The sequence below is a fragment of the Nansenia antarctica genome, assembly GCF_963989245.1.
Source record: "Nansenia antarctica genome assembly, chromosome: 5".
Taxonomy (NCBI): Eukaryota; Metazoa; Chordata; class Actinopteri; order Argentiniformes; family Microstomatidae; genus Nansenia; species Nansenia antarctica.
The window spans coordinates 11,093,514-11,111,013 of record NC_137690.1 but is presented as its reverse complement, the minus strand read 5'-3'; the positions used below and the strand labels follow the sequence as shown (position 1 = coordinate 11,111,013).

The window sequence follows — 17,500 nt, the reverse complement described above, 5'->3', positions numbered from 1 at the left end:
GTCTAGGGTCAGAGTTATCTGTGAGGTTATGATGGGGGGGGGGGTATGTGGGGAATGTCAAGTGGTTGAAAGGGTCGAGGGGGGAGGGGAGGGATGTTTGTGTTCAACTAGCCTTCTGCCTCTGTGAGGTAAGCCAGGCCTTTCATGAAGTTTCTCCACAGACACACACACACACACACACACACACACACACACACACACACACACACACACACACACAAGCATCCACACACGGGCGTTGCCCATTTACAGTAATGTGGCATCTTTATGCCCTTACCAGCCTCCCCGCCTGCCAGCTCAACTCGACCCTTGCCCCCCCCCTCACTCCCTGGGCTTTGTCGCCCTCAAGGGAGGGCACATGCTTAACTCAGATGCCAGCTGCACCCTGTGAAACACCTAACAGCGCTGAAGCTGACACCCAGGCGAGAAATTCCTGTCAGTGATTGTTTGTTTGCTTGCTAAACTACTGTTTTGTTTTTCGGCATTTAAATGCCATACCCATGAGCTCAACGCAGCTCGCTGCAGTCACCGCAAGACGACGGTGAGCTAACTCACAAAGAAAGACAATGGAGGGGGAGGTTGGGGGGATGTGTGGGGAAGCGGGGATACAGAGAATGCTCTGAATTCTTGAGTGGCACAAATCTGCTTTGATGGAGGCAAACTGCACAAAGCCATGTATGTGGATGGCCTTTATCTGTTTCATGTTCAGACACACAACCCTCACCCCCCCCCCCCCCCCACACACACACACACACATACACACCTCTCCTCTCAGTGGGGTTATGGACACGCAAGTCAGCAGAGGTGCTCCTTAAAACACGGCCCTGTCAACTGGCGGGGCTAATCTCATTAAGGCTCTACTCAGCGGCCGTTCTAGGGTCCTAATTACCCCATAGAGAATGAATGGGCCCGGGCCAAATACAGAGTACAGGGATCTGCCTCTGTCCCTCTGCACCTGGCATAGACACACACACGTCACACACACACACACACACACACACACACACACACACACACACACACACACATACACTCACACACACACACACACACACATAAGCATGAAATTAAATTAACTTCAGCCTTCTTTAGTACGTCCTTTAGCCGATCCGTCACCGGGGATCAACAAGGCTTTGACCCTGACAATCCTGTCATCTAGGTACAGGCCAACAGACAGTGTCTGTCTGACACTAACCCTAAACTCTTCTACACACTACTGAGCCAAACTGAGCTGCCCTGAGAAAAGGACAACGCTGAACCAGCACTGGAAAGGACAATGATAAAAGAAAGTCACAAGCAAGTGGTTATGGTCGGGCCCTGTAGTGTGTAAAGCCCCTTGTAGCCAGATTCCCTGGACCTAGATGAAGACTAATAGATTAGAGGGCATCTTGGATGAAAAGTCCCCACTCAGGACTCGGCATCTTTAGGGTCCTAAATCTTTCCACTGGGCCTTTTCCACCACGCGTTTACGAAGCATTTGCACCCCTGTGCTACTTGTGGGATTGTTGGAATGTTCTTAACACGTCTGGACCTCTGACAGATCCGCAGCGCTCCTCGCACTTTACCGAGGACGTGTCAGCACAAACCCTGGGCAGGGGTTGAGATGAGGCAACAAGAGAGACAAGGGTGGGAGAGAGGAGGGGGTGAATGTAGCACCCATATCCCATATCACTATACATGTCATCTGACACACCGAGGACAATGCAAAAGAACAATTAGCGTCGCCTGATTTGTGCATTGCTTCTAATAAATAATCACTAGAATGCTGTGTAGTTTGATGACATGATTGTGAATAGGTACTGAGGATGATTTAAGAATAATTCATCATTTAATTGATTGGATTTATAGAGACGCCTTTCAAGACACCCAAATCGCTTTGTATTGTAAGGGGGAGAACTCACGTCATCACTACCAATGTGCAACACCCACTTGGGTGATGTCACGGCAGCTCTTGTGCACCAGAAAGCTCACCACACATCAGCTGTCAGTGGCTAGGTAAGGAGAGAATCATGCCAATTCGGAATCAGGGGTGGTTAGGTGGCCTTGGAGGAATGGACGGCGGATTGGGAATTTAGCCAGGACACAAGTGTTTAACATGGCTCCTCTTGTGATAAGTGCCATGGGATCAACTGTATAATGACTCTGGAGTCACAACCTTGGTTTAAGGTCTCATCTGAAGGATGGAGAGGAGAAATGAAGAGCCTTTAGAGGAGAGTGTTCAATAGATGTTGAATATCACTCCCTGACATAGATCTGTATGATATAGTATATCTCAGCCACATTCAGAGTTAAGAGAGAAAGACAGACTGACAAAGATAAGAAGTGAGTTTGTTTTTTCCTTTTTTCTTTTTTAAAGAGAGAGAAATGTGGATGAGGAGCGAGTGTTAGAGAGGGGGGATGGAAAGGGAGGGAGGGAGGGAGGGAGGGAGACAGAGAAAGATAGAGAGGCTGTGGGTAAGTGAAGAGGGGGAGCAGTTTGGCAGAAACAGTGGTCGCTTTTACAGAAAACAGCCTGATCAAACACGCTCTGGTGCCAAGGCAAACACCTCTGGACTTCAGCCTGCATGGTGGAGGGCTGCAGCAAAGTCCAGATCACTCTGTACTATACACACTCTCAGAGCCAGGCCTTACACACTGGGGCTTTTCAGACAACACAGGGGGAGAGGAGGGGATGGGGGCACCAGAGAGAGAGAGAGAGAGAGAGAGAGAGAGAGAGAGAGAGAGTGTGTGTGGGGGGGGGGGGGGGGGGGGGAGATGGGGACATTAACCAGGATGAATCCCGTATTCCAAAATTGACTGAGACCCCTCTCTCCTGCAAACAGGAAGGACCTTTGTTGTGATTACTAGAAATAGCCGGTCTGCTGTTTGTCTGTTACTGCAGCTCTGTTAGTATGTTCCTCATGTTGTATAGACAGACACACACACGCACACACATGCACATGCACACGCATTATGCACACGCATAAGCACACGCATACACACTCACACACACACACACACACACACACACACACACACAATGGAAAGATACAAGCAGAAAAATACAGACAGCTCCATCTCGTTCATTTTCAGTCTGTCTCGTCTGGCACACACAGTCAGATTAGGCACTCCAAAAAAAGAGAGAGATGGAAAAATCTATACTGGTGTCCAGTTATTTTGGTCGCCTGCTGCTCTCAATGGACTACCAACAGTCACCACACACTGTGGCCACATGTCATTGACCGCATCAAAGCTGCACACACAAGGACAAACTCTTAAGTGCACTATGGCTAAAAGAATCTGATGGAAGGCATGGATACTAAGGGCCATATTTAAGAGATATTTATAGACATGCAGAGAGTTTGCACCAAAATGCAAGGTTTATTACCCTTCAAAAAAAAGAATAATAATGAAGTAGAAGAAAGATTATGACATGGTATAAACATGTCATTTAAGTCTAAATGATGTCAGTGAGTGTGATGTTATATCTTTGTTAATGTGTTAATGGATGTTATATCTTTGTTTTTGTTATCGTTGTGTTATTTTCAATTGGAAAAGAGGCACAAACTTGCATAGTGAATATCGCAGTTATGGGGCGGCAAGTAGCCTAGAGGTTAAATAGGCCGGCCAGCAAACAGAAGGTCGCTGGTTCGATCACCACCCCAGGAGGGAGCCGGATGTGAGCTGGCGACTGGAGGGTTGCTGGCATCATATCGAAGGTATCCTACCACCACTGCTGCTGTGCCCTTGAGCAAGGCTCTTAACCCCTAACTGCTCCAGAGGCACCTGGCAGGGGGGTGACCCTGTGCCCAGAGTCTAGAGCTCTGCTCTCCCCAGGAGTGTGCTGTGCTGTGTCTGCTGTCTAGTGAGGGGGGGGGGGGGGGGGCGGTGGGGGCGTGAGCAAAACATTTCCCCCCCGGGGATCAATAAACGTATATCTCGTTATACCCTGTATGGGGATCATTAGCATTTCCTCTGAAGGAACTCACTCCGCTGGAGTCACACCTACCAGTGTGACTTGTATCACTATGAGTCGTGTCATACCTATTCCTGGTACGACATACACAAGAGAAACATCCCTCTCGACAAAACCTGACATTGTGTTGTATTGTATCCACAGCCATCCTTGACATTTCTCAATGGTAACACTGAGATAACACAGCAGCGGCCCTGCCTGCCAGTATGGGCTAGCCTTGTGTCAGAGGAGTGGGTGGACCGCAAAGACAGAGACAGACCTCAGCACACTCCCACCATTATAGTGGGATGACAAAGGCTACAGTAGGTCTACACACAGTCTAATCCCCCACACTGGGCCACCTAGATATGAAACAATGCATTCTATGCATTCATATGTGGTATGCTTCAAGTCTTCTTCAAGCCATCATTAAGCAACCTGTGGTTCAGGTCTCTCTGACTCATTCATTGTGTCATTCACGCTGCCCCAGGCCTCGCCGTACAAACCTGTGGCCTCTTTGTGGACAAATAAGCAAACTGGTCTGACGCTGCTCTACAGGAATTACACCCTTCGGTGTTGCCTCTATCCCAGTGATTAGATGTAAGCCTCCAGTTCTGACTAAGGATGTGTGTGTGTGTGTGTGTGTGTGTGTGTGTGTGTGTGTGTGTGTGTGTGTGTGTGTGTGCGCGTGCGTGTGTGTCTCTTGTCAATGCTGGTTGGTTGTAATTGCCACCCTCTTGACTGTCAAACACTGTTATGATGTTGGTGTCTTAAAAAGGAGAGGCTCGAGCAGACCACTGTGTCAGGAGAATGAGTGTGAACGGCTTCCTGAGTGTGGAAGGGCCCTATGAGGTGCCCAGTGCCCACCACAGCCAACTAGAACACTACCAAGGACACTGCACTGGCACCTACGGGCATCAGGCACTGCGGTCATACACTGAAAATGAGAGTCACAGTGGCTTTGGAAAAAGAGAAAAAGAGGAACAGTTTGGTGCTGTACAATGAAATGTATTCCTCCCTTTGTTATTCACACTCCTCTCTCAATCACATACACACACACACACACACACACACACAAACACACACACACACACACACACACACACACACAAACACACAAACAGCACCGCTGGCAACGGAGGTGCTAATGGGGTTTCTTAATTCTGATTTAATGAAACCCACACACCCCAGTGGAGGACTATGTGATGTGAGAAGTTATTAAAGGCTGGCAGGCAGGAAGGAAGCTCTGTGGAGAGACACTACAGAACACTGTAGTATCTGTGGAACATATAATACTGACAGACAGACAGACAGACAGACAGGCAGGCAGACAGACAGACAGGCAGACAGGCAGACAGACAGGACTGCTATGTCATCCAGAGGCTGACTGATATTGACTGTCCAAATAGGGGTGGGGTGGAATTGGTCAACTACCCATGTCCTCTAAGCCAAAACTCTCACAAACAAACACACAAACACACAAACACACACACACACACACACACACACACACACACACACACACACACACACACACACACACAGCTTACCCCCTGCCATATGACTCAGCTGCCATTTCACACAGGAGGATCTGCTTTCCACCACAAATATGATGAGAGCAACAGATGCTGAAGAGAGAGGCACTCCACATAAACTGTGACAGCAGCTGGTGAAAGAGGGAACAAGTCGGGTTTCTTTCTGAAAAAATTTAAATTTATTTACCTTTTTCAGAATAAAGGTCTCTACATTTGGTCGGTTCCCTCTTTCACCAGTTGCCACAAATCTCAGACTACACAATACACACCCTACATCCACATACACACCCTACAATATACACACACACACATACACACCATAACACACACAAACACACGCATGCACGCATGCACACCCACACACACACACACACAAACACACCCACACAAACACACACACACACAAACACACACACACACACACACACACGCACACACACACACACACACACACACACACACACACACACACACACACACACACACACACACACACACACACACATAGAGAGGAGGGTAAAGCCAAGAGTCCCATGCTAATCCTTGACTCTGTCAGTGGGGTGTACATCACTGCCAAGCAGTCCAAGTCCTGTTTGTCCTGCCACACCCGCTCACTGCAGATTCAGACAGCTCAGGAAGGCTTGTGGCAAAACATATGAAATCCAATGTGTTTCTGTTTCCGACACCAATATCGACTCTTTTATGTGAGATCAAACTGCACTGTGTCTCTGTGTATGTGAGCGTGCGTACATACGTGTGTGTGTGTGTGTGTGTGTGTGTGTGTGTGTGTGTATGTGTGTGTATGTGTGTGTGTTTTGTGAATGTTTGTTTCCAATACACCTAATGCTGGAAGGAACGCAAGCTGAACCTCACACTGACCCTGACTCTAACCCCACTTTAGGCCTGGGGCTGTCTGCCATTTGAAGCTATGCAATGGAGAAAAAGCGTTTTTTTTTTTTAACCAGTTTGTTAGAATCCGGGTGTTTGCAGCATGAGAGCCTTGTGACTGTTTGCATTATGATCAACTGTAAACAGAAGATACAGACTTCTGATTTGAATGTGACCAAACAGGATTCAAACCTAGGTCACCAGGGTGGAAGACATGCATCTTAGCCAACTAAGCTAAAGTCTAAGCGGAACTAGCAAGGTCTTAAGCAAGGTTACTGATTAGGGAAGAGTAGTTCCACCATCTCTGCTACACAGATGTAACCACTGCCAAGCTATGGCCTTGAAAGCTCCGGCTGAAGTCACTCACAACTGTTACATGGCTTTTATCAACCAAGTGTGGGAAGTCAAAATCCTCATATAAGAAGAAAGATACATTTTAGCGATGCAGGACCTTTGGCCTAGAAGCTCTGAGTTCATTTCCCCATAGTCTGTCAATAGGAGGTTGTGCAACAGGGAGCAGTCCGATCTGCACTCACACACAGTCACCTCCAGACAGGATGCCCTTTCAGCGCCTGGCCTGGGCCTTGCTCAGGGCTCTCAGAGTGGGGCAGAGAGGCAGAAGGAGAGGGTACCACCCATTGGGTCCACTAGCATGGCTTATCTGGACTAACCCCATTTCCTCTCCGGTCCTGTCTTATCTTGTCCTGTCCTGTCCTGTCCTGTCCTGTCCTGTCCTGTCCTGTCCTGTCCTGTCCTGTCCTGTCCTGTCCTGTCCTGTCCTGTCCTGTCCTGTCCTGTCCTGTCCTGTCCTGTCCTGTCCTGTCCTGTCTTGTCCTGTCCTGACCTGTCTTGTCCTGTCCTGACCTGTCTTGTCCTGTCCTGTCCTGTCTTGTCTTGTCCTGTCCTGTCCTGTCCTGTCCTGTCCTGTCTTGTCCTGTCCTGTCCTGTCCTGTCCTGTCCTGTCTTGTCCTGTCCTGTCTTGTCCTGTCCTGTCCTGTCCTGTCCTGTCCTGTCCTGTCCTGTCCTGTCCTGTCTTGTCCTGTCCTGTCTTGTCCTGTCCTGACCTGTCCTGTCCTGTCCTGTCCTGTCCTGTCTCCTGTCCTGTCTTCACTCACAACACAACACCTCTATATCCACACGTCTCCGTCTCTCATCAGCCTCGCACACGTGTAAACAACAAAACAAATTCCCATTGTGTGTGTGTGTGTGTGTGTGTGTGTGTGTGTGTGTGTGTGTGTGTGTGAGTGCGTGCGTGCGTGTTTTATTTTTTACATACGTAGACATGGCCAGATGCATTTAGGTGTGTGGACTGTAAAAATAGAAACATATAATTCCTAAACAGGTTTTTTCATTTTATTATTGAAGGACTTAAGGCTTAATTGTCCTTCGATATCTGGGATGTTTGGCAGCTCCATAATGACATTAGTTTGCACATGTGATGTGATGTGACGTGTTCCAGTCGGCTCTTATGAGACTTATTAGACACAGTAACCGACTAACGACATTATTTTACCCAAGGCAGATGATCAAAAGATCCCCATAAGGGAACTCTGCCTGAAGAGCTGAGGGTGATATGATCTACAAAGTTACGGCAGCAAACTATACATAACCATATAGGCATGACAAGGAGATTACAAGGAGATTTCTTTCTTTCTTTATGTATTTCTCCCTCTCTCTCTCTCTCTCTCTCTCTCTCTCTCTCTTTCTTTCTCTCTATATCCCTCTGTCTATCCCTCTGTGCCTCACTCTCTATACAGTTGTATAGCTCCCCTAGCTGAGTTCCTCTCAGGCCCAAACCCCCCACGTGTCCCCTTTCCTCAGGATCTGCGCTCCTCCTTTCCTTTCCTCCTCCTCTCTGGGGCGTCCCTCACTGTCCCAGCCCCAGCTCTCCTCTCTACGCTCTCCCTCTCTTCACTCTCCCTCTCTCCACTCTCCCCGTTCCCCTCTCTCTGCTCCCCTCTGCTCCTGCACAACACATTCTTTGCACACGGACACCCTGTTTAAAAAACAACCAAAGTGGCGGCCAAAAAGGAGAGAGAAAATGAAGAAGGAAAGAAAGAGAAACTGTACGATTGCCATCCCTCTCACAATCGCTTGCTTCTCTGTTCCCTCTCTCCCAGCCTCACTCTCTCTTCCTCTGTCTCTCTGAAACAGCATTACATAGCACATCATGTGGCTTAGTGAGAAGAACACACTTTTGTTCGGTGTATCTTTCTGTGTGTGTGTGTGTGTGTGTGTGTGCGCGGGCGCGCGCATGTGTGTGTGTGTGTGTGTGTGTGTGTGCATGTGCTCCTTTGTCTTGTGATTGCCATTCTTGCTCAGTCTTATGAAACACACACACACACACACATACACACACAAACGCACTCACAGATAAAGTGCACACAACCCTCTACACGGCCTCCAGCCCCATGTGTAGCTTGAGTCGGGGTATGCAGAGTTGAGTGGAGGTGGGGGTTGGATGGAGGTTCTGTGTGTGTGTGTGTGTGTGTGTGTGTGTGTGTGTGTGTGTGTGTGTGTGTGTGCGTGAGTGTGTGTGTGTGTGTGTGAGTGTGTGTGTGTGTGTGTGTGTGTGTGTGTGTGTGTGTGATATTGCACAACACACAAAGACACAGCGTCTTATATGGCTCCCAGCTGCGCAGAGCTGGCCCGCTAACCCGCCATCCAGCAGCCTGGAATGTTTGGTGTGCCTCACTGGAAAGCACCAGTTGCCAATACACAGTTCTCTCCCCAAACCCCCTCCAGAGAGACTAGCATATTCCATGGATCAGGATGGAACCTCACCCAAGGAAGAATGGTTCAAATTCCACAGCTGATAGAAAAACAGAACAGAGCTGCTGGTGTCAACACTGTATCAGAACCATTCCATCTGCCCACACCCACCATTCAAATCTCACAGAGTAGAAAAGCTCTGAGAAAGAAAGACACGTTGAAAAGGAAAGAAATTCGAAAACGTATAGAGAGATACAGAAAAAGACATAGAGGTTGGTCAATAGTCAGAGGCAGACGTTTTTTTTTTTCTTCATTTCTATGCCTATGCTATCTTGGTTTTGCCTTGACAGTGAGCGTGAAAGACAGCGGGGTAAGAATGAACTGCGGTCGTTCTGCCGATGACGTAAGTTCTCAGATGACAACTTGTGTGGATTTACTTGCAATCAACCATCTGATAGCAGGTACAGTGAGAGGAAACTGAGGTTGTCAAGTTCATGCGTTTATATCAAAGTCAGACAGGCCAATTGTGTAAGGACGTTGGGAAGTCAGGTTATACAGTCATCTCAAATCACGTTATGATGTTTCTAGGGGAAAGTAGAAAGTTGAACGTGGGCAAGGTGCGGGCAATCACAGGCTACGTAGCTTTTAAGAGAGTAATTGTCAATATTTCAAGTTCAGGTTTACACAGTTGTCTATGCTTTTATTTATCACATGATCATTATTGTGACAGTCGTAGCCTGATGGTTCACAACTGAGCTTGCACGGATCGTTATAGACAATCTTAGCAACGACAAGTCGTGAGCTTAGAATTATAAGGTTCTATCTCCGTTTAGGGCAGTTCAGAGATATTGAGCGTCAAAGTTTTTACATTCCATTATGTTTTGTGAGATGGAACCTTTGTATTTTATGAATTACTAACTCAAAAATGTCAACATTTTAAAAATAACACCACACAGGCGTTAATAAACACCTAATGGATCAGATTATGTAAACAACTCAATTTTGACAAAAATGGAGATAGAACCTTATAATTCTAACGTCACGACTAACAGCTCAAAGAACTTGGGTTGGGGACAGGGGGCTCCGAATATTGAATAGGCGTTTTACCACTCATGACAGGAGAATAAAACAAACGAATTGTAATATTCAATCAAAAACAATATAGTGTAGCCTATGTTCCGTGATATTTTTAGGACATTAAGCGTAATGGCAAAAAGTAATAAGTAAAACTTGCTTGACCCTTATGCAACCAATTCCACGTGGAGACAAGTTGGTGCTGTTTCGTTTTCGAGATTTTTTGGCAGGATAAAAAAAAAGCTAAATCATGTAAACACGGGAGAGTAAATAATCCATTTTGGGGGGCTTCGGCTTACCTTCAATTGCGGTTCACCTCTGGAATCTTTTCGGTGACTTCGCGTTGTCCTCTCCTCTCCGCTTCTTTCCTCCTCAGTTCTTTTGGACAGCGCTCGTCTCTATTTCTCTTCCCATTGAACTGTCTGCAAGGCATAAACATTTGCATTCACTATTTTCGTGCACTGACTCCACTACTAAGACAATTCGATTTCAGCAGATAGCATTTATTTATTTTTTTAGTTTGTTTTGTTTTTTTGAGTGATACTTTGGCGACTATAAATAAATCGCCCTGGCTTTTAGAGTCGTTTTGTTGCGAACAGCAGCGAACTGAAACACTCTCAAATCCCGACTGCACACACGCCAGAAGGAATGTAATAATGACATTGTAGTGTAACTAACCTACTGCATATTGCAAAAGCTGCACAGTCTTCGTGAGCTTAGAATGATACGGTTCTATCTCCGTTTAGGGCAGTTCAGAGATATTGAGCGTCAAAGTTTTTACATTCCATTATGTTTTGTGAGATGGAACCTTTGTATTATATGAATTACTAACTCAAAAATGTAAACATTTTAAAAATAACACCACACAGGCATTAATAAACACCTAATGGATCAGATTATGTAAAAAACTCAATTTTGACAAAAATGGAGATAGAACCTTATAATTCTAACGTCATGTCTCGTTGCGGGTCTGGCTGCTGTGCGTCTGTCTGTCTGGGTGTTGTTCGCTGGTGCTGATGCGAGTTTCCACGTCCTTTTGTTGTTTCTGACTGTCACACCTAAAGGCGCTTTTTGAGGAGAGGCTTTGCGCTCGACTTTCTTTGTCTGTAGTAGTGTGTCTTTCTCTCGGCTGAAAACGTGGCATAATAGGCTAATATACAATTCATAGTAGCGGGTAATCTATCGCACATTCTTGATTTGACTCTCCAACCTTACCCATACGGTAAGAAGCATATACGTAGAAGTATTATTTTATTGTTTTAAAAATATATATATATATATGGGTTATGGATTTGACTCGACAAAACGTGTTAGACACAACGTATAATATAAAGCTTTTTTATTTTATTTTATTTTTTATTTTAAATCTGATAGTTTTTACATTCCTTTGTTTCACCGCACCCCTTGTTTCAATCCCAACCCTGGAACGCGTGTAGTGCATGCATTGCGAGACTGCACTAAATAAAGCCTCACCGAAATCCGCCCGAAGTTCACCCCTCTCTGTCCCTGGTGTCGCTGCTCTGTCTCTCTGTCTCTCTGTTGTTGTCACACGCGGTGGCGGCGGAGGCCAGTTGCGCTCCGAGTCCAAGTCCAGTCCTGCAGGCAGCAGCCAGTGATCAACGCCAGTGCCTATCAGCGAACAGCTCCGTGACGACAGACAGCCCATCGCCAGTCACTCAAACGCCACCGCCACACCCCATCCATTCATAAAGTAAAGAGTGCCAGCCCGTGACGTTAGAGTTATAAGGTTCTATCTCCGTTTAGGGTAGTTCAGAGATATTGAGCGTCAAAGTTTTTACATTCCATTATGTTTTGTGAGATGGAACCTTTGTATTTTATGAATTACTAACTCAAAAATGTCAACATTTTAAAAATAACACCACACAGGCATTAATAAACACCGAATGGAGCAGATTATGCAAAAAACTCAATTTTGACAAAAATGGAGATAGAACCTTATAATTCTAACGTCACGACGGGTGGAGGTGAGGTTGAGTTTGGTTGTGAGGTCATTTTGGGTTGGTTGTTAGGGAGAGAGAGGGGAAATGAAACCTGAACTAAATGAACGTCGTCAAGATATTATTTATAATCGGACTATATGCTAGATCAAACATAATATAGTTGCTAAATATGTATCCCTCTTCTGCCTGCAATGGCAGATTAATAATATACAGTGTGTGACATATACAGTTTGATATTTGGCCACAGATAGATACTGTATCTTCTGAAATTAAGTTGTGGAAGATTTGACCGACTCAAGTGTCTGCTGGTACTGTCTCCTCCTATGCTCAATCCTTGAATCATGACCCTTACTCTGCACTTCTCTGTGTGTGTGTGTGTGTGTGTGTGTGTGTGTGTGTGTGTGTGTGTGTGTGTGTGTGTGTTTGAGGGCAGGCAGGCGGTGTGTGTGTGTGTGTGTGTGTGTGTGTGTGTGTGTGTGTGTGTGTGTGTGTGTGTGTGTGTGCGTGCGTGCGTGCGTGTGTCCTCCACATGTGTGTACACCTGGTGTGCGTCTACAAACCCACGCCTGTACAGTGTTAATCTCATTTAAATTCAGTCCCCTGTTGTTATCTTTACACTTAGGCATGATGACACTAATTATTTGAAAATGTCAAGCTAAAAATACAGTGATTTTGAGTAGGTTGGCACCCTGTTGGGTTCCACCCACAGGTGCAGCATATGAGGCTGTCACTGTATTCTACAAAGAGCGCTGCCTGTCAGGTGTCCCCTCCCATCGTCACCTCAGGGGGAATCGAGCATCCATACAGCTCATGACAGGGTGGATGTGTGTTGCTAGTCTTTCCTACTCACATGCGATGTATACATACAAATCGGGATGCCACAGATAAAAGACAAGAGATGTCTGTGACAGACCTGATTAGTTTTTAGAGTGTAATAATAATGTAATGGCAATAACAATGTAATAACAATGGCATGACGTGTTCATGAATCCGTTTACAACAGTTTAATCACAAGACATATAACACCTGATGATATCTAATAACAGGTCAGGACAGGTCAGGTGTGTTGATGATGGTTACATGAACTCTGTAAGCATACATTACACATGACATTATGTGTCGATAAACTATAATCTATAAGCACACATCTTTTTATTTTTTTCAGTTCCTGGGTTAGGGTTCAGTTCCTGGGTTAGCACAATTATGTCAGTCACATGACAGTAGCCTATAATGACAACGATATGTTAGAATAAAACATTTTTTAAAATGATTTTTGTCAGGGTGGGAGTAGAGAATGACTTATTCTAAGCTGGACAATGTTATTTTTTTTTTTTTTTACTCAATAAATTCCAATAAACCAACTTCCTGTCCTTGCATTCTTTCTTTAGTTACCACTGATGATAGGTAACCATGCCACACTAGATAGGTGTACCACAACCTGACAAATCAGTGATGAAGGAGAGGGTTTGAAGGAAATAACGTAAGTTAAAACTATTGAGATTACAGCCCTTGTCTTCTGCCTCTCTTCGTCTTCTTCACTCAACCATATGTTCTCTGTAGGCAGAGACATGTCCAGGCTTGCTCAGAATGCTCACATCTCTGTTACAGTGCATCAAGGGCCCTTAACAACACAGACCACACACACACGCATGCACACGTGCATACACACACACACACACACTTGCACGCATGAACGCACGCACGCACACACGCACACACACACACACACACACACACACACATACATACACACAGGCCACATAGGTTCTGGGCTGTTGACCTATTCATTATTACTCACCAGTGGTGGTGCATCGAGCTTTGGTTGCTATTTGAACGTGTTGTGAGACATTCGTTCTTGCATTTGTTATAGAGGTGGTTCAGAACCACATCTCAGAGAGGAGTAACCTATACAGCCTAAAGCTTAGCGGGCTAATGTGGTGTGGTGGCACTTGAGATATCTGGGTTTGAATCCTGTCGAATCCACTCAAATGATCTTATTTGTGACATAACAACACATAAAGGTCATGTGAGGTCTGTCCAGTTTAAACCACATCTATGCTTGTTGAAACTCATCATCTTCTTTGTCCTCCCTCTCCTTCATACCACTCAGCCACACAGACACACACACGCACGCACACAGACAGACAGACAGACAGACAGGCACGCACGCACGCACACACACACACACACACACACACACACACACACACACACACACACACACACACACACACACACAGGTGCACAGGAGCATAGAGTCAATGTGTCTCGTCTAGCACTTTCCCATTGCCCAGGGCTTCTACCCAGCACCACCATTGATGTGCCCGGGCACAAAAGGGGGCACAATGGGGAACTCCACACGGCACCACCCCACTGCCCCTCTCTCTCCTCTGCAGGGGGCAAACTGCTGATCCGCGGGGTGGGAAAGGGAAAGGCCTGCGTCGGCTGAAATTCAACAAAGCGAGTGGTGGTGGACCCTGCCACACACACATGAAAAGGGGGGTCCTAATCCCCCCCCAGATCGATTTCACTCAGCAACTCTCTGTGTGTTCCCTTTCCCTGGCCCGACAATGGCTTCTCACACTGGCTAGGGCCTGTGGCTACAATAGGCCTCATTCTGCGCCTCAGAGCCCGTTCTATTCTCTCCACTGATCCCCCTGACAAAACAGCATTACGGCAGTGCCAATTGAGTTTGAACAATCACTCACAAAGGGAGGCACTCACGCCTTGCCCTCCCGCCTCCTACCTCCTGCCCCCCCCCCCGCCCCCCCCTCCCCCCCGACCATGCCACACTGGGCAGAACTGTGCTGTGCTTAGAGGAGTGGGCACCCTTTTATATATGCTGAATAACATAATTCTTGCTTGTTTTGGGGTCGCCGCGGTTATTGATTTGAGATGGACATAAGCTCTTGGAGACGCTCACCAGGTTGCCACTGTGTGAGAAACAGGCATGACATTCCAGTCATTAATATTGTCTCTGACACATGCCATGAGACCTTGTGGTGCTCATCTGGCCTATAGAACTTGCCAAGTCAATACTAACAGGACTGGGTTCAAACAGTAAAAACAAATCATTTCAATCATTTCAATACTTCTCTGTGTCGATTGTGTTTGTCTGATACAATGGAACCAACGTTTTATTTGTTCCAAAAGTACAAAACAACATTTCATCCCTCAGGTCTTCATGAATACGATGCCTGATAAAGTGCCCGGGACCATGCACCACTCATAGGGCTCTTGTTGCGTTGGGGCTTTGAGGGGACCAGGTGTCAGTCCTAGAGTCTGGACCAGGATTAGAGAGGATAATGGGATCAGCAGTGGCCTGTCACGCGGTGTCCATCCATACACCTGCCCACTGCCTCACCACCCCACCCCTACAGGGCCCTACAGGGCTCCAGAGTGCCCTTCGCCAGCACCCAGCGCCCGCGTCTGTCTGTACCCATAGACCTGGCTCTCTCTCTCTCTCCCCTCTTTCTCTCTCTCTCTCTCTCTCTCTCTCTCTCTCATTCTCTCCGCTGAGTGCTATGAATAGCCGCACTAGCTGTGCTGAGAGGCGAGGAGGCAGCCAGGTTATTGGCACGTGCAGTTCACATGGAGTGGCACAGTGCTCCCAGTAGCGTCACCACTCCTGACGGCACTTGGGGTCGCCATGGAAACTGGGACGGGTACAGCTGCCACTGGCCCCGACATTGTTCGCTCAAGCCGAGTGAAGATTCAGATTTTGTCTCCACCCTCCATCTCTCTCTTTCTCTTTTTTCTCTCTCTCTCTCTCTATCTCTCTCTCTCTCTCTCTCTCTCTCTCTCTCTCTCTTTCTTACCTCTGTCTCCAAATGGGAAGGATCAGGGCTTGTGACGCGCAGAAGGGAACTGTAGATTGGAGATTTTATCTAGGGGGTCATCCATTAAGATGGGGAAGTTAGACGTTATTTCTCTGTCATTCTGTGTATAGATGCACTAATACGACATGCTCTGTGTGGGAAGCAGGGACAGGGACACACCTGAGGATGCATAGAACATGCCTTTACTGACATTAATATGGCAGGTGTGTGCGTGCATGCGTGCATGCGTGCGTGCGTGGGTGCGCATGTATGTGTGTGTGTGTGTGTGTGTGTGTGTGTGTGTGTGTGTGTGTGTGTGCTCAGATCTGTCCCTTGGGCGGACCTGTAGGCAGGACCTGTAAAACAGGAGTTTCTCAAACTCCCACAAATCCATGGAGACTGACATGTCTCACCCCCACCACCCATAGACACATGTGTGAACATCAGTACCTTCCTTTGTAGTTAGATGCCCCGCTCCCCTCCACCTCTCCTCCCTAGCCTCAGGCACAGCCTGCATGGCTGCTGGGGTAAATTATCAGATTGAGGCGTTTGTGTTTCAGCTCCATTTAGCATTATGTGTTGTTTATCAGTCATATTATTACTAGCAGGCAAGCAGGAAGACAGGCAGGCAGGCTGACAGACAGAGAGCCAGGAACGCAGGCAGGCAGACAGACAGACAGACAGATAGATAGACAGAGAGACAGTCAGACAGACAGACAGACAGACAGGCAGACAGACAGGCAGACAGGCAGGCAGGTGGGCAGGTGGGCAGGATGGCAGGATGGCAGGCAGACAGACAGACAGGATTGACTGGATTGTGTACTTGTGCACTCCTCCACCGAGATGTTTAATACACCCCCTGTCTGCCTGTCTGTCTGTCTGTCTGTCTGACTGTCTCTCTGTCTGTCTATCTATCTGTCTCTCTCTCTGTCTGTCTGGTGTGAGATCCCACACTTACACCAATGTTTTTTGTTGTTGTTGTTTTTTTATCCATTGTAGTATGGAGAAGTATGGAGCATAGGGACATAGCAATATATGTACTTCAGCCAGAGGAGGATCTCCCCAGATTAGTTTTTACCAGGGTTCGAGCCAGGTAGCAAAAAAGTTGATTCAATAGATAGTGTCAGTAGAATTGGTTCCCCCTCTCTGACTGTTAGGTCAGGAGAACAGATCATCTATAGAATCAAGCGGAACAGTCAGTCTGACTCTGGAGTGCAGTCCCAGAGGGTCCAGAGGGTTGCCTAACTGGTCAGATAGCGCAGAGTCAAAGGCCCTGTTGAGACACACACAAGCACGCACGCACGCACACACACACACACACACACACACACACACACACACACACACACACACACACACACACACACAATAATCTGATCCAGATGGATGGATGGATGGATGGATGTGTGGAGGCCATCTGACAGACAGTTTGATTTGCAGAGAGAGTAGTCTACATCTTGTTGAGGTTGTGTCAGTTAACGCTATCTGTCTCGCTTTTCATTCAACACACGGACATAAGTAGATAACTATATATTGGAAGAAGGACATGGTGTGCAATCAGATTCCTATTCATGATTC

At 46.8% G+C, this 17,500-nt stretch overlaps 1 long non-coding RNA gene across 1 annotated transcript in view; it reads right to left on the bottom strand.

Moving 5' to 3' along the window:
• LOC308157325 overlaps nt 1-11,720 on the bottom strand; it is a 26,078-nt gene extending 14,358 nt beyond the window's left edge. The window contains exons 1-2 of the long non-coding RNA XR_013937445.1: nt 11,617-11,720; nt 10,443-10,565 (exon numbers count right to left, since the gene is read on the bottom strand). This is a non-coding gene — a long non-coding RNA (uncharacterized lncRNA). The remainder of the gene's footprint in view (nt 1-10,442; nt 10,566-11,616) is intronic.
• Between the last annotated feature and the right edge of the window lie 5,780 nt (nt 11,721-17,500).